Source organism: Venturia canescens, chromosome 9, assembly GCF_019457755.1.
Source record: "Venturia canescens isolate UGA chromosome 9, ASM1945775v1, whole genome shotgun sequence".
Classification (NCBI taxonomy): domain Eukaryota; kingdom Metazoa; phylum Arthropoda; class Insecta; order Hymenoptera; family Ichneumonidae; genus Venturia; species Venturia canescens.
In genome coordinates, this window is record NC_057429.1 from 13,579,101 (window position 1) to 13,600,340 (window position 21,240).

Consider the following 21,240-nt stretch of genomic DNA (forward strand, 5'->3'; position numbering starts at 1 on the left):
AATTAAATTATTTTTCAACTCGATTCAAGCGAGCACGTACACATACACGCACACACATCAAAATGTATCCACAATCCGTCGATAAATCACTGTAATTCCTGGTACTACGGTTCGCCTTTTCTCCAACGTTTTACAAAATCATCTTCTTCCTTTTTTTCGAACGATGATTCGAATCTCCGCGAGAGGGCAAAACCAACGAGTATTTTCTCGTCTATCCAAACTTCACCGAATCACTGAATAAACAAATATTCCGAGAAGCTTCTCCCCGACGATGTTGTTCGAACACGTGAAACAACTCACTTTCGAAGGAAAAAAAAAAAAACAAAAACGTCCACCACGAGAGAATACACCATGTGTTAGAGACGCACGGGCGAGCGAGAATCAGCGTTAGATCCGTGCGAGAACGTAATTACGAAAAATCGTACGAATATCTGGTGGTAAATCGTTTAAAAGAGGCGAAAATTAATCACAATTTTCACTCAACCTGTCGAGGATTGAAAACCTTTATTTCGACAAAACTTCTGAAGACTATCGAAAGCGGAGGAATCGACAAATAAACTGGCACGATTGTACATTAATAAATGTAAATATACGCAATACGTACGAGAAGAATTATGGAGAGTCCACGTGCGTCGGAACACGACTCGCGTATGTACCGCGCGTTCCGTAAATGTGCGATTCGTTTGGTCATGCGACGCGTGGCACGTGACAAGTTAGCGGGAAAGAGCGGTAAAATTCGGAGCAGAATTTTCGAAAATTTGATAAAATGGGCTTTTTTGAACGCTCGAAGGAAGGAACCGACGAGGAGCAGAGTCGAGCGAGTTGATGCGAGCAAGTTGAACGTAACACTAACTAAATGTGCGAGGGGTAAATACGTACGAGTGAAAATAAAAGAGAGAGAGAGAGAGAGCAGCGCGACCGTGCCTTCCCGCTCAACGTTTTCTCTCTCGCTCTCCCGCGCGTTTACTCCATGCGGCAATCTTTGGCTCGTCTCTCTCTCTCTCTCTCTCTCTCACGCATGCACGCAAGCGAGCAAGTCTGTGTTCTTTCTGCGGTGTGTTGCGTTCGGGAGAGAGAGCCCCGCTGTTGCTTATTGTGTAAATATAAACAAATATAGTTGAAACCAACCAACAGGCCTGCTTTTAGTCTTCCCCTCTTTCGCCCCGCGCTTCCCCACCCTCTTTTTTCCTCGACTCCGATTCGATATACGTAGAGACAGAACGGAGGAGCGAGTGAGCGAAAGAGAGAAAGAGAGAGAGAGAGAGAGGAATCCAACAGCTGGCTTTCGCTCTCTCTTTCTCGCTGCTGAGTCAATTCCAGTCCCCCCGCCCTCCTCGTCTCCTCGTTACTTTGCTTCTGTCTCATTCTCGTTTCGGCCCCCTCCCTGCCTCTTTTCTACTCCTGTCTCACGTATATACTTCTTACACGCGTCATAGTCAGCGTCGCGACGTCCTCCTCCTTTTCCCTCCAACAATACTCGTCTGTCTCTCGGCCCCGCCACCCTTTCGAAACGTGCTCTCGGTGCCTCGGGCTTTGTACAGTAACGCGGCAACGAGATCTCAGTTCCTCGACTGATCTTTGCTCCATTTTTTCAATAGACTCCAGCGGAACGGACGAAAATTCCGAGCGGCTTCCCCATTTTTCATAAATACTCCAATTACTCCCGTCGATGTTTTCGTGACTCGCGCAAGACCTCGAATCGTGGGAATTTTCGTCTTCGGATATCTCGAAAGAGCCGAACGCTCGGTGTGATTATTTTCAATAATCACAAGGAAACTTCCCGAAGAAAATGCTCAATGATTTTCGTAATTTTTGTCGTCCTCTTAGCCGGGCCATAAGGCTTATCGAACAAAGTTAAACTGACAAAGTACTCTGAGCCCATTGCCCGGGACCGCTGTCAGCGTGGGTATTGCGTAGGGAGAATCTAACGGAGCGATTGAGTGAGTACAAGATCGAGGCAAATCCTAAGCCTTGCCAGGGATCGCATTGTCCATTTTTTTCGCAGGCTTGCAGCAGGGGTATTCGTCAACGGAGAATGCAGCGTCGTACACACAAGAGAATAAATATGAAGTGAATGGTAGTTATGAAAAAAGTAACGCGGGGCAACAAAACGATGTGAGAATTTCGGTACGACTGTCCGGTATTTTAGTGAAGGGGGAAACCCGATGTTACCTACCAACGGGGCTCGGCCTCGGTCCTATGACAACAAAACCGAACCGTCAAAAATAGAGGCCCAGCCGGCTCTGAATAGGCCCGTACACATGTCCGTAATATACATAACTGTGTACAAATAAATCTACAAACGCGTATGTGTGCGCCCGTGTGAGTGCAGAAGCCGAAGCTACATAGGCGGCTTATACTCACAGAGCTCGCGTACACCCAACGTCTATTTATTTAATAAACAATACTCGCCTCTTTCCGCACTGTGCGGGGACAAGAGGGAGTCGTTGATGTGTATACAACCGCCGTAGGACCAATGTGTTCCCGGCTATCGAGTTTCTTGTGTCCTCGATACATCGCGCGGTATCTCCGGGAGATTACTTCGTTCGACGACGAAACAATGTGTGTGCGCGCGCGATGAAAATACGATGAAAAATGGTCGTTCGATCGATTAAGTTTATGTTGGTTATTCACTTATAATTAATGAACTTTTATTCGTTTCGTTATTCGTACACAAATATCCGGAGCTGATTGCTTAATCAGAGCCGTCATTTTCCTGGCGGCAATATCGCCGGGCTGGTTTACATTATTCATTGTTGTTCATTATTAGTGCTCGGTAGGAGTTGCGACGACAGAGGAAGTTAAAGTGGAAGAAAAGGGTGTACTCAATTCTCGTATAACCGTAAGAAGAGATAATGCCGGGGGTAGATTGAGGGAAAAAAGAGGGCGGTGCGGACACCCGTTTAGAGCCTCACGTACGTTTGAATACACATATAAAAATAGAGGAGTATGCACGTGGAGGTGCATAACATACACTTAATACGAGGAAAAGTAGCTGTGAACGTAAACGCTCGGTGGGAATGGTGCGGGTATATAAATATATGTATGGACACGGCGATAAGAGGAAAAGAAAAAGCCACACGAGCTTTCGGCCCTTTCTAAATAATAAACGAGAGGATTTAGCGAACTGTCCGGTGCGGAGAGCTCCGAGAGTCGTTGGCTCGGATGCTCGCTGGTTGGCGGAGCCAAGCATGCGGGGAGGCGGTCGGGCGATGCTGGGGTGGTACATAAAAATACTTGAATCTGAGAAATTAGCGAGGTAACGGGCTGTCGTGCCTGCCTCGAGGAGAAGCGAGGGACGGGGAGAGGGTTGGTGCCCGGTTGGAATGAATGGTCCGAGAGATGTGCGGGGAGGGGAAGAAAGAAACGTAGAAAAAGGTTATTTGGAAGGAGCGGGAGAAAGAGAGAACGAGGAAGAAAGTCCGAATGAGAGAAAACGAGGATTTCAACCCTATCTTTTGGGGTGAACGTATATATATATATATATAAATATTTTTGTGTTCGCAAAAGAGCGTTGCACGCGAGGTGGGAGTATAACATTTCTAACGAGGAGCCACGGAAGAAAGGTGGGGCACGTAACTCCGCGGGTAAACGGGAGAGAAAAGTGTCCAAGGGGATGAGAAAAAAGCCTCCGAGGTTGCTCCTAAAAGGGTTGAATTAATGTCGCGATAAATATATGATTTAAGGTGGAAACGTTCGCAACTCTACCGGCTAATTTTTTATCTCAGACCGCGCTGAGGACTACGCGGACCTAAGTACATTCGTGTATGTTTGTTCGGAAGGACACAGCTATGATGTCGAGTGAGCAATGGCTCGAGGGAATTAAAAAACGCAAAAAAAAAAACAATCCTTGGCACCCTCTGGATTGTCCTCTTTGTTTCTTGCTCTCTGATGAGATTTGGGAAAGCCAGCACCGAAGCCCTTCGAATGTTCCTCTGTGCGGCCAATCGCTATTCTGAATTAAGCAGTTTTGTTTGTACGCAAACATTTATAAATCAATACATTCGGTAAAAGTTTCTTGGAGGAAACGAGAGCGAAAGCTCCGACATTCCATCCGCGAGGAGTCATTTTGAAACAAAAGTAGGAAACTTTGGCAACCACGACTGCGATGACGGCAACCATCGTCGATAACCTGGCGCATCCAGGTCCACGAAATGTGTGATGCTCGAAGGAGTACCAGACAAAAATACAGCTCCGTAAGTGTGGGGGAGATGAGAAAGAAAAAAGAAAGACTGATCTCGGGCCGTTCCCGGAATGCCACCCTCGGTGCGGAGAGAGAGAGAGAGAGAGAGAGAGAGAGAAGAAAGAGAAAGAGGAGGGTGCAGCCACCAGTGCAATTTACTACACCGAAAATTTGACTAGACGCACGCTTTTTAATAGTTTTTCAAGCCCCCTCTCACCCTTGGAGCCCGAGAGACTTTTGTTTTAACCGTTAAAAAAAGCCTCGCGCATCCCCGAAAGTTCCAAGAGGATAAAAAGGGAGATGGGGATGAAAAGAAGGCATGCGGAAAAAACCTGAGAGATAAACGGGCCATGCGGAGCTCGGGGAGCCAGAAAGATGTGGATTTTCTGGACGATCCCGGCGCACCATGGCTTCGGCAATTATAACTCCAACTTGCTTATATACTCAAATTTTTCTATATATGTGTATATGATGGATTATATGTCTGTATACAAGCCTCGGTGTCCAATCGTCCGAGGATGCATTTTATAATTAATTCAACCTGGCTAACCGCTCTCCAACTTATTATCGGATTAATTTACCTCTTTTTTACTCGGTAATCACTCCCTTCCCTGTCCGCCCCTATTTTTGCCCTCGCCTCGTTGACTCCAACCATTTTTTCTATTTATTCACCATTCCCTAACGTCCACACGCATTGGACGAGCATCGAGCCACGAGGGTGGATAATGTTTCACAAAATTTGGAGATGACGTGAGTGCTTTTCGCCAGGACGAGGATGGGACCAAGGCTCAGTTCTCTTCAACGAAAAACACCACTTATAGTTTGTATTTTTCGACCAAAAAGAAACGGCAACTATTTCCAAAATTCACTTAATCCACGAACTTTTTCGATAAATATACCCCGTGTGGTCACGAGGCTTCCCGGAGCCCTGGACCCAACTACCCTTCCGTTCCCTCCAAGGAAAACTTTTTCTAACCCTTTTGTCCTTTACCCTAAAATTGTATAATGTGTGTACACTTGTCTCAGCCTTTGTGCATGTAGTTTATGGATTTTTTGTTTTGAAGCTCCGGAATCTTCGGAAGGTCAGACACTCGCTCCTACCCCCGTCTAATTGAGGGATTTTTACTATGCCTGCAGGGAATATTTTTTCCCAGGAGCCCAAACCAGCCGTTCTAATCATGTTTTTATGTGGACCAACTCGAGAAAGGTTTTAATCCCCACGAAAGTGGTACTACCAGTTTCGGCTCTTCTACATCCGAGTTTTGATCAAAGAGATTTTTGTTTTACGCTCGGATGATTGGATTCAATAAACTAACTGAACATTGTTTTCAGTATTAATTTTATTATAATTTTTGCAGCAGACCGCCATTTTTTCGTTTACAACTCGTATTGCAATTGCTTACGAAGCCATTGGAGCTTGGGCCGAAAAACCATGACCCGGAATAAGTTGTCATCGGTCCAAAATACCAAGGGAGCGAGTAATAGCAGAATAAGGTACGTCTCTCCACCCATAAACGTTTGGGTTTTCGTTGGGTTAGCACTTTTTGAATATTAACTGCCGGACATTAGAATATACCGAATTGATATATTATGGGCGAGCCAACAAAGTGTGGTCGTATATTTAGCGGAGAGAAACGACGATTCGGATAGTTGACGTGTCGAGGTTTGGGGGAAAGACGAGGAAAATGTGAAAGATCGCAGAGGGCCAGTGTGGACAACGAAAAGGCTTGGATGGTCAGAGCTGAGAATCTGACCTGAGCGGACGCTCGGTTACACGCTCTCTTCGAGCATGGACGAACCGCTTTCGCATCTTTCATCGCATTATCATCGCATTGGAACCTCGTAAAACACACACGCGGGCACACATTTGCAAAATTTCCTTTATATACGGTTCCGCTTAATGTCCGGCCTTCCCTTGTGGTATCCCAAACCACAGACTTATATCATGTCATCCGTTGGATATGCTGCAGCCTTAATCTTACGTTCCTTTTTGCACCACATCTTCCTCTGGGGCGATATCAATTTGTATACTGTGATTAATAAAAAAAAAAAATAAAAAAAAATCATTTTTTCTACACTTACTTTCCTTGAAACAAATATTTCGATACGTCGGAACTTGTTTGTTAGTTGGTTGCGTTCACTCGTTGCCAAACACGCCAGAAATCAAGTGTCCTGTTACGTGCTAAAGTGACAGCGAGGAATCACTCTGACTGGCTTTTGAGGAGGAAAGTTTTTAGTGTCGTTTATAATCAATTAGTGGAGATGAAGAAAAAATATTGGTGACGTTTGGGGGCGAGGGAATAAAAAAAATTGAGTTTATTGAAAATCTACGAATAATACCGGAAGAAAAGAACGTAAAAAAGTTCTGGCACCTCCTCAAAGTTCATTAATCATCACATCTTTGTTTCGTTTAACGCGAGAGATTCGAATTTATCTGTCGGTGGTGGCGCAGAGTTTGGAAAAAGGGGATTGAGAGGGGAATCAGCGGAGTGTGAGTTCTTGACTGCTTAGTGCTTAGATGGCAATCAGGGATGATTTTTCATGCTGCGGAAATGGATGGCTAATGGGCGTCTCGTGCCTGCTGGGACATTACAACATTGACGTTGAGTGTGTTGGTAGTCGTATCACGGGCGCGTATAAGCTGGGCGTTAATTTGGTTTTATGCGGAAGCCATGATCCGAGAAGGAACGCGAAATTGAGGAGGTGAAAGAAGAGGGAATGGGAGTGGAGATAGCGAGAATGGGGGATGAGTGAGTGAGAATTTTTGCATTCTCTCTTGTTAGCATACTGATCATCGAATCAGCCCCTGGAATTAAGAAGGAAAGTCTCGTTGAGTTTGGTCGGGGGCAGGGGCAGGGGCCTGAGAATAGCGATTCCGCGAGGGGCAGAAGCTCTACGAGCTGTGACGAAGACATCGCGACACAGAAAAATGTGTGCATACATGTATACAGTTGTATATACAGAGGCTTGGAAAAATCGGTTAACCCGGAGGGTGACAAAAGGGGAAGAGGCAGTGCCAGACTCACTCTGTTGATAATATCAGATCGCATGGCACCGCGTCTCCTTCCCCTCAACGAGCTCCGAAGAGCATTGGCTGGCGGACTATTGTCGGAGTAATGCTGATTGGATTCAAGACCGAAGGCATTAATCTGCCTCCTTTTATTATCGAGGCGTGGGTAGCCAAGAATTGAGAAAGTAAAAGGAATCGCTGAGAAAAGAGAAAAAAAGTTTATTTGGCTTCTCTTCGATACCTTAGCGATGCGCGCCGCGCCATTCTCGAAACAACGAATACACTTACACTCCTAAATTTCAACCCTGGAACGACGACGCTCATCCAGCTTCTGTTCCAATCCTGTCACTTATCACGGATTTAACATCCCTCAAATCTCGCGGCAGCTTTCACACCGTCTATTGCCGATTGAAATTTATGGGAAGTAACGAATGGAAAATGTGATAAGGACTCCGGGTGAATAATCGACATCGAAAATACTTTGGAAACCGTTGATTTTCGTGGAATCATATTTCGTGGAGATTAGACTTGACACGCAGACGGCGAATCGACACCAATCAGGCTGCTGGTTGATCACATTTTCTCAATGTTTTTGTGACAGGATTTAAAAAGCGCTGTCACAAAAAAAGTAGATCCGTATCAATCGAAGAAAAAGCGAACAACAAAATCTTCCTTCCTTGAAAGTAGCTTCGAAGCTTGGTCATCTGTATCAGCCTTTTAGTACCATCTGAATCGAAGCCCACTATCTTTCAGAGCGGAGTTGATGACATGTCTCATCAAGCGTGCTGTCGGCTCAATCGTCAATAGTCACGGTCGTTCGACTCGTTGCTAAAGCGGGAAAGAAATCCGAATGAATGATCGTACAAGTGGTGGACAGAGGCCGATAAGGGTATGGGTAGAGGCGACCCCTGATCGCACCCTTTGGATTTGAGAGAGGAGTGGTCGGCGTCTCGAAGGGCCTGCTCGTTGATGTTCTCGTAGGCTAGTAAGGAGGGTTTCGGCTTCACTTGGATTTGGATCGTTGTCCAGCGTCCTTGGATTGCCGCCCCATAAAGAATGGACCTCTTTGTTTAGCCGTTTATAGTGGAAGAGATTTGGCGGGATTGTCGTCAAGCGATAGTCGCCCTTCGTGCATTTGGGGCGATCGCCATGAGACAGGGAGGGCGCTTCTTCCGCGGCAATTCTTCGGTGGCTGTTACTATTGTTAGAAGGGAAGGGTGGTTGTTGCGCTGTTTCTGATCTGGAACGTGGTCAGCCGGAGTCCTTTAATACTCGCACATGCCCGGATCGCCTGAGTTCAGTGTTGCTCACTTTTTTCTAGCCCTGCCTTTTTCTCCCTCAGGTTTTTCCTGCGGCTGTTTTCGGGCTTTCCTCTCTCGCCTCCTTCGTTTTTTAGATTCTCATGCGAGCACCCGGGACTCGCTCTTCCACGAGCAGGAGATTTCGACCCTTTGCCCAATGGCCCGGCATTAGCTGACAACAGAGGTGTAGACGTCGGGATCTTCTGCCTCTGAGCAACCCTGACACTCACACGCGACAACGTGGAAGCTGCTCTTTTGCTTGGCTTTTCACCTCGTCCCAATAGGGCGCTCCAATGGCCAGAAGTAAATACACGTAGGCTCGCCTACTGTACGAGAATCGCTTCGCGTTTATGGCTCGCCCTCGATCCTCTACGATCCGAATAAAATCTACGAATGAAACAGATAAGGACTCAATTTCGTGTTGCTATAAAAGCACGTTTATTCGGATACATAGATTGTCTGATCCTTTGCTAAAAACGGTCAAGCATCTGAGGAGAAATCTTTCGGAAGTTCTTTCGAAGGGGGAGAGAAAAGAGTTGGATTGAAATCTTTGTACTCGATCATTCCAGTCCCACTGCTGCATGCCAAGTCTGCGCATACTTGGAACGAATAAATCAGACACTGGCGCTCGTTATTTTATCGATTTTCAGGGATTCGAGGTAAATTAGATGGAATGCCATGAATAATTAAACGGTTTTAATGATCTTATATACACGAGTAAAAAAGACCCACTAATATGGGAGAATCGTATGGAAGCTTAGGAGCTTAAATGAGGAGCCAACGACGTTCGATCCGCGGGTTATTGGAATGTAATCGTAAGTTGAGATGAAAATTTGGGGAATTCGACAGGCCTTTAAAGTGCTGGTACAGGTTCGCGAGTGGCTGCTCTTAGGACGATTCTCGAGGCAAGATTATTGAAGACATACGAGCGAGGAATAAACGCTTGATAAGCTTGAGGCCACATTCATGTAATAATGAGCTAATGTGGATAATAGGATTATTGCGAGAATCTTCTATAATTGGCCGCCGAAAAGGTGCGCTCGGTTTTGCTAATGCTCTCTCGACTCTTATTCTCTTTCTCTATCTCTTTCTACCCCCACCACTTGTCTCTCTTTTCCGCTTGGTCTCTCCGCTAGCTAGCCATAAGGTGACTTTTGGCTGGACGCTTGGATCGTTAAGCTTAAGAGGTTTACGGGGATTTAACGACGCACCGAAGAAAATCTTTACCACGCTGTTAGATTCTCCGTCTGTGAATACATACTTTCGTATGAATAAATAATAAAACTGTACTCGTTAGGAAGCATGCCCAATTTGTTTCGATTGTTCATCACTTTGTCAACGAAAACTCTCCATCTGCTTCGAAATTCGTGACAAACAAAATTTCATACGTGTTGGCATAACTCACTCGTCGTGCTGGATTCAACGGCGAATTTTTTCATGGGACATAATAACTATTCAATTTGTCGACGTACGGGGATTAACAAGACTAACAAAAACGAATGGAGCGAATAAAGCAAAACGCTCGAAATTGCACCAGATCACCGGAGTCACGGTTTGGGGTATTTCGAGTGCATTCAGGATCCACAATGGAGATATCGATACGGGGGTTTGGGTATCGAGGGGAGGGGGTTGCTTTGCGACCGCAGCAACGCTGCACCCAGAGAACGAAGTTATTCCGCGGCCCCTCTCTCTCTCTCTCTCTCTCTCTCGCTGCCTCCCTCTCTCTTTCTCATGCAAATATACATTCTCTTCGTTTTCGATGATATCACAATAGTGTGTGAGTACCGGGTCCGGTATGTGGATAGTATAGAATTATTCATGCGATATCGCCGGGGTTCTGATGTCCACTGCGGAGTACGGGCGAATTGCACCATTGAAAACACGAAGAATGATGTATGACCAACCTGCCAATCATCCCCCTATGGACATTTTACGCCTTTCTCTCTCGGCTTTGCTGCTTAAAAAAACAACGTGAAAATAGGATTACAATAACTCAATAGCAGTCAATTTGCCAATCCATCTATTCGATAGCTTCCCTGCTGCTATTAATTATCCATGACCCGTTCTACAAATCGGTAACATCGACATTTTACTGTCTTGATATTTAATGAGATAAAGTACATCGCCGCTTTATTTTAAATGAGAAAATTCGGAATATTTTTATAACAATTTTCATGATGGATGTAAATAGACAAGCTTTTTTTAAAATCTCGTTATTTTTCAAAAATACATAACCAAGCTCTGATAAATTTTCGATCAAATTTGACATTTCTGTTATCCGAAAAATATTCATTCCCGACGAATGACTCCAAAACGAAAATGGATAAGGGCTTAAGAATGAATAATTCTGCAAGAATAACATGGATTTAAGGTGGTGCACGATGAACGTGCGATAGAGATCAATATCGCTCAACGCGTCTTCATAAATTCCATCGAAATTTATCGTCCCGGTCGCAGGAGAAGAGGCGCGCGTTTCCGTGCAAATACCCAAGGGTGGATTTCGTTCTCTGCGGTACGCAGAAAAGGCGTGAGAGCTTTTGGATTAGGAAAAAAAAGAAAGTTGCAACTCAGCGGACGTATTTACTGTGAGAACGGTCAGCTTCCAGGTTTTCTCCGATATATACATGTATAGTTATCACATTTATCTGTCTATGCACACATATATCTGATACAGGCACACTTGCTCACCACATCAAGTAAATAAAGACGAAAGGACCAGGCGCTTTCCTAACGTGCTACATAGGAACCGAGTTCATTCCTCTCGCCGAGCTCCGAGAGGGGCATAAGTGTCTGAAAAATATAGATGGAGGTTCGGCGCACGTTTCGGGGGAGTTTCACCGGTCAACGGACATGTGTTCGAGAGATGAATACCCTCGGACTCGAAGAAGAGTAAAGCTCGGTGATTTATGAGCTCACCCAAATTTTCGACGTTCTTGGTAACGTCGCGCTCTATTTTTGTATATTTTGTTTTACTGTATCCCGGCGAGTACTACTGTACAGCTCAATCCCTGTCCTGGGAAATGTTTATCAACTACACTAAGAAAAAAAAGTTATTGGAACAACGAAATATGGGATTACGGGGTGCCAATAAAATATATAATAATCACAAGGTTAAAAATGATTAAACGAACAAAATAGTTTTAGATCAAACTGCAGATTCGTTGAAACATTGCAGTTAAATAAAGAAAACTCTTCCAATGACATCAATTGCTGTCGAATCGACAATTTTTTTTATCAGTGTTTCTGGAATACAGCAATTGGTTTCCACTGCCGAACGAAGAACAGTTGGATGGACTGTCTTAGCTAACGTCGTTCAATAAATAATGTAATTCGTCGATAGAATATCATTTGCTTACTGTTATTTGTAAGGCTCTCTATCTGAAGGGCTCCAGAGCGTTATATCGGAGTGAAATAATGAGAACGAAGGGGGATGAAGATCAATGAAGATGAAGAAGATCTCGAAGGCTCGCGCAGCCTTTTTTCCGGACTGCAAAGTTTCCTAGTGAAGGAGACGAGGGTGCTCGAGCGTGTAGTGTGTCAATGAATAAAAATTTGTGGTAGTTATATATATGAATGCAGGGAGGGGTTTTCTGCTCGTGGCCCCGATGTGGCGTTTGATGCCGATTTTAGAGCTCCCCCATTTTCTTCAAGATCTCTTTCTCGCCGTCTCTTTTTTTCCTGCCACGGTCGGAGAGAAATCCCACATCCTTCGTTTCGCTTCTTCGTTCTTGTTTCCAACCATCAGACATTATTTTATACTCCGCAGCCGCAGTCACCTTGTGGACCATGCTGGAGAATTTTACTAGTAAGGAGATAGAGGAAGGAAGTAATAGGAGAGAGAGAGTGAGAGAGAGCAAAAAGAAGCTTCTATTGCGAAGCTCACAATGAGCAGTGGTGGCTCGAAGTCGCACTTATTTTCGCTTGACTGCCTTTGGCAACCCTCCCCTCTCCGCCCTCGTAGACTCTCCTAGCACAATCTATATCTATACTTGAATTCGTATACCCACATATATATTTATATACGTGTATAGAAGTGTCATGGGAACAAAGTGAGAAGACGGTTGAAGAAGGAAACCGCGAATGAGATGGTTTCGTTGAGGCAGCCTGCGAGGATCATTATGGCGCGCCTTAAGTCGAGCTAATATGTCCTCCAACCATTTCGCATTCGAACCAGTCGTATATCCTCGTACTCCCCTCTCCTCGACCTCACAATACGAACAGCTCGCTTGCTCTTCCTTCTTCGCTATACGACTATATACTTTTTTATATACACGTGAATAGAGTAATAGATGGCACGAGCGTAGACTTTAATGCTCTTTTGTAAATTGTACGTCTTGAGACGGTGCGACTCTAAAAAATGTGTGCGAATAGCTCGTTTCGTGTTGTATACGACTTTCTGATATTTTCATAGCGTTCTATTCTCTCCTGAGCGATTGGTCGATATTGAAGAATTTTCGAGTCAAAAGTTGACCGCGAGAGTTTAAAGAGTCGATTAATTTGACTTGAATTCATTGGGATTCGATTTTATCGACGCTCATCTGATCATCTAAATCAGCGTTCAGAATAATCGTCCTTGTCGTTTTCTGACTGCATTCCGAGGCATTCGCGCAGTCAGAGGTACAGAAAAATTGAAATAGTTTAAATAATGTTTAATGTGACGCGAGCAGAAATTTTACAATGTGACAAAGCGTATATCGAGCAGAGGCATTTTCCCGAGAGCGAATAAGCACATTATGAGTAATGGATATGGCAATGGTGGAGTAATATTTATATGCGTATTATAGCAATCTTTAAAACGATGGGGATGGAGAATGGCGCTGCGTATGTGTGCTGGCTCGTCGACGTATCCAATCATTCCCTTATTACGATATCGATACATTATTTTCATAATGCGATGAGACGTAATGGTGGGGAGAAAAGTAAGACTCGAGATATAAGGGTGTGTGAAAAGCAGAGAGGGTTGCTTTTTTACCCCAACGTGAAAAAGGGGGCGCGGGGATTTCGCTGTAACAAGGGTCGGCCTTCTTTTTCTATCTTCTTCTTTTTCTTTCTCCTCTTTTCCCCCTTGGCCAAGGATGATAACCCTCATGGTGAACTAGCACGGTGTGCGTGTGTAGAGAATTCGCGACGACGATTTTTTTTCCATCGCCTTGTTCTCACATACCTTCGAGCTATCGATTCGAGGATTAGGTGGCAATTTTTCAAGCCTATGCTGCTTCTTATGTGCCGCGAATAATTACCGAATCCTTTCTCCTTCCCTGCTCACGCAGAGAGCTATCAGTCGAGCACGACACATCACGTGGCCCCCTTTATTTTGTTCATCCCCCTATACACGTCCTTTTGGCTCGAGCTTCCTCTTCTTTTTTTCCCCTCCCTCTTTTCCAACTCGCACTTGTATTTTTCTGAGGCTCACGAAGGGAAGCAATTTTTTTCTATGACCCAGTTTAAACAGGAGGGGAAGCATTTTTGATGACGCTGCATTTTAGAAAATCCATATTTTTCTGCGCTCCGTAGGTGTATGCATAAATATGGGAATTTCTTCTGAAGTACTCACGGGGGTAAAGCGTCCTCGGGAATTTCGGTGAATCGCAATCGCATCTTATTTCCTCACCTTGACTCTGTACTCGAGCCCAACCACATCGACCACCGAATTACTCCACGAGATTTTTTGTTATCCACCAATTTTCTTGCTCTCTTCTTCCTTCCGTTTGAAAAGTCCCAACCGAAGGATCATACTTGCCTGTGCTCAGAATCTCCCTCGAGAATTCTCTCACCGTTCAAGGAACACTCGGCACAGAGATCACACTTTATTTCCTTCATCCTCCGCTCCTTCAACCTTCCGAGATATTTTATTTTTTTCCTCGCCCGCTCGTTTCTTTCTTTAAATCTCCAATTATCACGTCTCGTCAAACAGAGACCGCGGTCCTTTCAATCCGAAACTCGGTGGATCGCGACTCAAGGGTGCGGCAAGAGCGAGGAGGGTGCGGTGTATCAACGAAATAATTTTCATTGCCTCGACGTCTCTCCGACGAAAATCAACACTCACCGGCTACTCTGAAATCCTTTTTATTTCGAATTTTCGGACAAAAGTAGCTCCGAATGAAACTGCTCATGAAAATTATCTTTAATTCACTGTTTTGTACAAAAATTCTGCTTCAATTTCCCCATTGATTACACTCCGCGTACCGCGGAAGATCCCAAGCTTTTTCCTTCCTCTTCCGAAAATACGCTAAGCACTTAAGATATTCGCTCGAGATCGAGGAAAGTGAGGGCGGGAAAAAATAGCGTCAATTACGGTACTGATTTCAGCTACGAATCCGAGGATTATATAGCCGGCTCAACCACTAACGTTGATCCTTTTCGGTTTATACTGACTGCACAGTAAGACTTTCTGATTTTTTTCTTCCTCCTTATATTCGCTATTGCTCTTTATTTTTTCTCGAGGGGGTCTTAAGCCCACCGAATGGTATCCCGTATATACCGTAACACGATTCTTCTCTGCTCACTCGGCTGATACTTCAAATTTTGTTAGTTTCGAAATTAAAGTAAATTTCAGGATGAAAAATATTTAAAATAAAAGCAGTCAATGAATCATGCGAGCGATGAAAGTGCGGTGACGTAATTGATGAACTAACGAAAAGGGTGTCGGGGTCGCGGGAGACGGCGATAATAATTCGGTAGGTTTGTTCGAAGGCATATTTTCGATTATCGTCCAACGGAGTGTAATCCCAGCACGTAAATGGTGGATTGTCTCTGTATCAGCCGAAAGATGAGGCACTGCGGGTTTGATGGAATGAGAGTGGTACGAATATAACGGAAAGTAGGTGGAGAGGAGGAATTGAGAGCTAGAAAATGCTTCTGAGCTGAGAGGGTTTGGGTCTTGAAGGAGAGAGAAAAAGTTGGAGCGGGGCTCGAACGCCGAGGGGTGATAGGGGCGGTTTCAAGACATTGCAAGAGGCTACGAGCGTAGCGCGCGACTCTTTAAAAAGAAAGCGAGATAAACAGACAGTTTCGAACGTAAGAGCGTGGGTGGAATGAGGGATGGAAGAGGAGGGAACGAGGAAAGGGAGGAAATGTAAATTTTCATCGAGGTGGAAGGAAAGAGAAAAGAATAAGGGCTCGAACGCCGTGGGTATGTTGAGTGAAGAGACTCCCTCCTTGATACTCTTCTCGTTTTATATTTCCAGCATCCATCGGAGCTCGATGGAGAAAAGACTTCTTTAAATTTCATGTGCCAATTGTGAGCGTTTGTCTTCACTTTGTTTCGACTGGTATGCTCCTGAGGAAAAAACGTCTCGAGCAACCAGGCACAGACAGAATGAGGCAAAGGATCAACAAGGAAAGGAACTGCGCACGGGATAAGGAAGTTTTCAAGTGGCGTATTTGCGGAAGGGCCCCGTGAACGCTGCGACCTGCCTCGAAATCGTTCACGAAACAACCAGGGTGAAAGATAAACACGCCGTGAAGAGGAAATAATTAAGAATTTCTTCGTCGATATATAAATAATCGAGGACTTTTCCAAACGCTTTATTCACCGTTGTGAGGAGTCTTGAGCTCGATTTCTGTTTCTCGTTTTTTTTTTTTTTTTTTTCATTTTTTATGATTTCGTCATTTTCGTTAAACCGAGAATTAGAAAAGCAGTCCAAGAATCGAAGAGAGTGCGCGTACGTGAGCAAGTTCTAAAAAAAAAATGTAGTCGCCAAGTGTCGGATTTGGTTAAATCTCGTCGTATAGCAGGTCAAACGTGAGAGACGCAGAGGGGAGAAGCGAGGAAATGTACGGTCAAAAATGGGAAGGAAAAATCACGGTAGGATCTGGAGGAAGAGTGGAGAGAATTCGAAGAGCTTGAATCTCGGGCAGGGTGACGCGTTTGATGTTGGCGAAAACATTCAATGTCCGTATTCGTGGTCACGGAAGGTTCTCGGGCCTCAGAGTGCGGGGACGTAAAAAGACGATAAAACGAATTTGAACTTCGTATCTTAATAGAAGTCACATTGAAATCGTCTTTTGAAAATCTGGAGAAAAAAAATCGTCTCGCTGATAAAACGCCTACGAAAGTTATGATAATTAATTCGCTCGAATCGGCTCGAATGAACTTCGAATATGTTGCCCATCCATGATGACAACTCCACGTCCAATGGTGACTCATCGACCATTCATCGATGGTTGAAAAACCTGATGTTTGAGGCCGGAAAAAAATATTGAATTTAATCTTCATCTCTGAAGCCAATCACTGCAAAGAGTTTGAGTCTCTTTGGAGTGCGAAAGGGAGAAAGTTGAAGAAAAAGTAAAAATAGAAAATAGAGTGACAGGGCACGGGTTTCCGTCACAGTCCCCAGCGAGATTCCGTGGGCGCGTGAACGATATTCGAATAGAAGGGTGGATCGGTGTCCAGGACGGATAAAGTGAAAGATTCCCGGCGTTATACGGCGGGGGTGGATATCATGAGCCGAAGCTGGTGGTCGGTGGAGGGCGACAGGGGTTGAAATTCGGTTGGACTGGGGACAGGCCGGAAGAGCGAGACCTCGGCTCGAGCTTGGCGGAGTGCGGGTATCTCAAAAAGCTTGGGGGAGGGTTGAAAGGGGGTTGGTCACAGTACGTGCTTCGCATACCGAACGAACTTTCGCGATAGAGTGAGGAAAAAAGGCGAGAAAAAGCGAGAACCGACTATGAGTAAAGTGAAAAAAAAAAAAAACGAAAAAACGAAAAAATATAGCGACGGAGAAAAGGTTGGAAAGAGCTTCGAAGGGAACGCGTTTGCGAGGAAGGAATCGCGCGGCGTTCTCTTCCAGGATATACTCGCTGAGGGTGTCTCGTGGTTCTCGTTTCAACGCTAACCGAGAAAGCAACAGTCTCGCTGAATAAACACAAAGTCCGGTTAAAGTCGTAATAAATGTCTCCGGGATTTCCGATCGCTTCGTTTTCATGGCGCCTACGTTGCCGCTCCATCTTTTCTCTTCCTCTTTGTTTCGCCCACTCGATCCTACACGCCTCGCATCCTTGAGGGTGAAAATTGACGGGTTTATCGACGAAATATTCCTCGCTAGCAAGAGATTCCGATACTTCGAGTGGACATGGAAATTCCAGAATAATTTATTGCAATTACCAATCTTCGATTTCATTCGATATTTATTCGGACTTGTATCGAATCATTTTAAACAGAAGAAACTTCAATTGTCATTCTCCCCCGATTATTCGAGTCACCTGACAGTCGCATTACTCCCTCACGAAACATGAACCACACGAGAGGAAATCGATTCCACGTATATCCACAACTGAGGCTTCCCGGGGCTTAAATGTCGCCGATTGAACGATAATCACTGGGTAACAGAGAGTTCGAGATTAATTTATTATCAGCACAGCGTGTGCGTCATACGAAAAGAAACTTTCCGGCTATCCGATCATCGCTATCTCATGCAGAAAAACCTCGAAAAGCATCCAATTATCTGAAAAATTTGGCAGTTTCTGAGAGACAAAAAGTTTGGCGAGTGCTTCGAAAAACTTGTGACCAAAGTCGTTGGCACCCACCAATCGTACCGTGGCTGCAACGTCTCCAAATTTTTCCAACCGAGACCAATGAACAAGTGAAAACCACGATGAAAGTTGCTGCAAGTTGTAGTGCTTTGGAATGTGCTTGGCAGTGTTCACAGGTGGGGACGAAAAGCTTCGTGACAAAGGTGAAGGGAACTCGGTGTGTTCCGTCCTCAGAGTCGTTGAAATAATAAAGATTGCTATTCCACCCAGTCGGACAGTTAGTCTTCGAGAGTAGACAAACCCAAGTATACATGTACCTTTGTATGTACACGGGAGAGAACGAAAAATTTGAATTCCTGGGACGTCCGGTTGGAGTTTAAGCCTCGAGGGATCGAGAAACTTTGGTTTTTGCCTGAGAATTGGAGAACTCGACTGCATCTCTCTTTCCACATCCAATTCCCCCTGGACGATGCGCAACTGATAACACTCCGCGTAATGTCATGCTGACACAACTGCTCCGGAGCGACAAAAAGTTTGAGGGTGTTTGCGTCGATGTCTATGGCGATTTAGATTCAAAAAACCTGCATCACGAAAAATTCAACGTCGCATCGAGATGAATTGCAGCAAATTTATTGGAAAATAAATATCTAAAGAACAAAGATAGGAAGAAAAATTTAGATGAAATGTGAATACAGTGGGGTTGAGTATCCGTGGAAGGTCGCTCGACGTGGTACTCTAGACTCGGATATTATAGCGCTGGTGACGTATTATTGGCAGGGGCTTGTAAAGCATGTGAGGGGCTTGCAGGAGCATGGGAAGAATGGGCAGGAGTTCCAGGAGGAGGAGGAGGAGGAGGGTCGTTTGGCAATCTTTGGGGGATTCCGTGGATACAATGGGATCTCAATACATCACCTCACCTAAACCGTGAAGTCTTGCGATCCGTGTATATAGGTTTGAGCACCTTAAGCAACGACACATATATACGAGGTTGGGCGTTAGTCTCATCCGTTCCCTCCGGTTTTGCCTCTAGAGTCTCGATCTTTCTGCTGCCGGTGCCTCAAAATGTCTCGCTTCCTCTCCCGCGTTCCATTCCACCTCGCAAATGCCGTAATGCCTTAGAAGAGCCGAGGTAATAGCTGCCAGTGCCATCCTCGGAGAGTTATAGTTCAACAAGGCTAAAGACGACGCGTATATATAAGTGTATGTATATGCACAGGCTTGTATATATGCAAGAGAATATGGCGAGCCCCACGGGAATCCTCGTATCTTCTCGGGCTCTTGGCGACATTGTAGCCCGGCGTGCATTGCAGTGCAGCAATATAGCGCAAGCTCAAGCTTCCAAGCCGCCGTTGCAGAAGGATTTCTGCGGGGGACGTAGGAGGGCTTTGGAAGGGGCGGCTTGGGCGGAGGTCGGCATCCAAAATGGCCGACCTGGAGTTGATGGTTGCTTGGGACGAGACGAAGCGTCTCGGCGAGGACGGGGATCTGACTCGGAGACGGGCATCTTGACGTTGTTGATGTCTTTCGTTGGTAAATATATCGTGCTCGCGAGTTGTTTAATTGCACACGAGTTATTCGAGCAGGCTTTATTCGATCCTGCTTCCAGCTTCGGGGACGTAACAATTATTTATCTCGCAAACGAGCACCGGAGAGCATGCAGCGAGTGTGACACATTAGAGGCTTCCCGGGGGTCGTAAGAATCCAGGAATTCCAGAGGCAAGGACACCTATGGAAAACGCGGATGCTGCGAGGGTTGGGAATCGAGGCGGGAGGGGGGCTGTTGCAGGCCGAAGCACAAAGTAAGAACGTTGCAAGTTTGCACGAGCTACAAGGATGAAATGATCCAGCCTCCTGCTGGCATTCCAGGGGGGGACGAGAGGCGTGGGGTTTAAGGAGAAACTTTGTCAGGAAAAGATGTGCATATCCTGTTGGGAGGGAGAGGAAAGGAGAGAAAGATAAAATGGACGTTGAAGCGGAGTCAGGCGAGGAGCTGAAGAACCGTTGGAAGGTATGAAACGAGTACGTTGACTCCGCGTGGAAACGGTGGATGACAGCGGCGAAGGGAGCGCAGGGAAGGGTAGTCGTTGAAGGTACGGAGACGCGAAGAAGGCGCGAGCTTCCGATGGAGGAGGTTGGCAAAGAGGAGAGAGCGAGGGGAGTAAAATAGACGAAGAAGGGGGCAGAGGACACGTAGGCGAGTAGGATCTTTTCTTCGTCGGATCCTGAGGCCGGTTTGCCGCGGCTTCTTCCACGATCCGTGGGAGTCTGTGTTGGTCTCCGGCTGGGTGTCGAGAGTGCCGGAGAACGTGTGTGTGTGAGAGAGAGAGAGAGAGAGAGAGGGGGAAGCGGTGAGAAAGAAGCGAATGGTGTGTGGACCGCGGGTACATGTGGGAACGAGCACGTCAGCGTGTGTGTGCGTGTGTGCATACGGAGAACGGAGACGAAGCGGAGTTGCAGATAGTGCTTGAAGAAGTGAAAGATTCGAGCGGCTTGATTGAGAACGAGAAAGATGGAGAGCGAGTGAGAGGGAGATCGGACGCCGGGGAGGCAGCCTATCGGGATGCTGGGACGTCGTCCGAGGAGATCAGTGGGAGAGGGGCGGGGGTCGCGACGCGCCGGAGAGGCTAAGAGGGAACGGATATCGCTTGTATACGTGTATGAAGAGTATGAAGCGTTTTCCTCGTCTTCTCGCGTCCTAGACGTCGACGACGTTCACCGTGTCTTCTCCCACACACACACACACACACACACACACACACACACGACAATTTCAGTTATTATATTCCACGTAGATATACATAGATATACCCCCTGGTTTTGCTCCGCTACTTGGTAGCTGACGCTGCTCGTCGGCGCACATTTGATCCTACACCGAACACATCCACGTATTCGCACGTATACTAAAGTGTATATACGAAACGTACCTAGAAGGCGTGGTCAGCGAGTACGATACTCTTTCCGGTGAATACAAGCTACTCTACGCGCACCTTCGCACCTGCCACCCGCCACCGCTCCCAGACAGATACCAGAACGGGGAAAGGACACGCCCTCCAACGGAATTTCAGCTCGATCCGCCTACACTCGGCCCTCTCTACTCTCTCATCCTCAATTACCCTCTCTCACTCTATCCCTCTCCCTCTCTCGTAATATACGAGTATGTACTAAGGTACATATGTACAACAGGTACGTACATACATACTTTTTGGTATACGCGTTATGTATATCTTCCTATACATCTTGACGGAACCACACTTTGCTTCTTCTGCGGATAT

At 45.7% G+C, this 21,240-nt stretch overlaps 1 protein-coding gene across 10 annotated transcripts in view; it reads right to left on the reverse strand.

Moving 5' to 3' along the window:
• FoxP (forkhead box P) overlaps positions 1–21,240 on the reverse strand; it is a 210,710-nt gene that overhangs the window by 93,378 nt on the left and 96,092 nt on the right. The gene's annotated exons all lie outside the window — the stretch shown is intronic.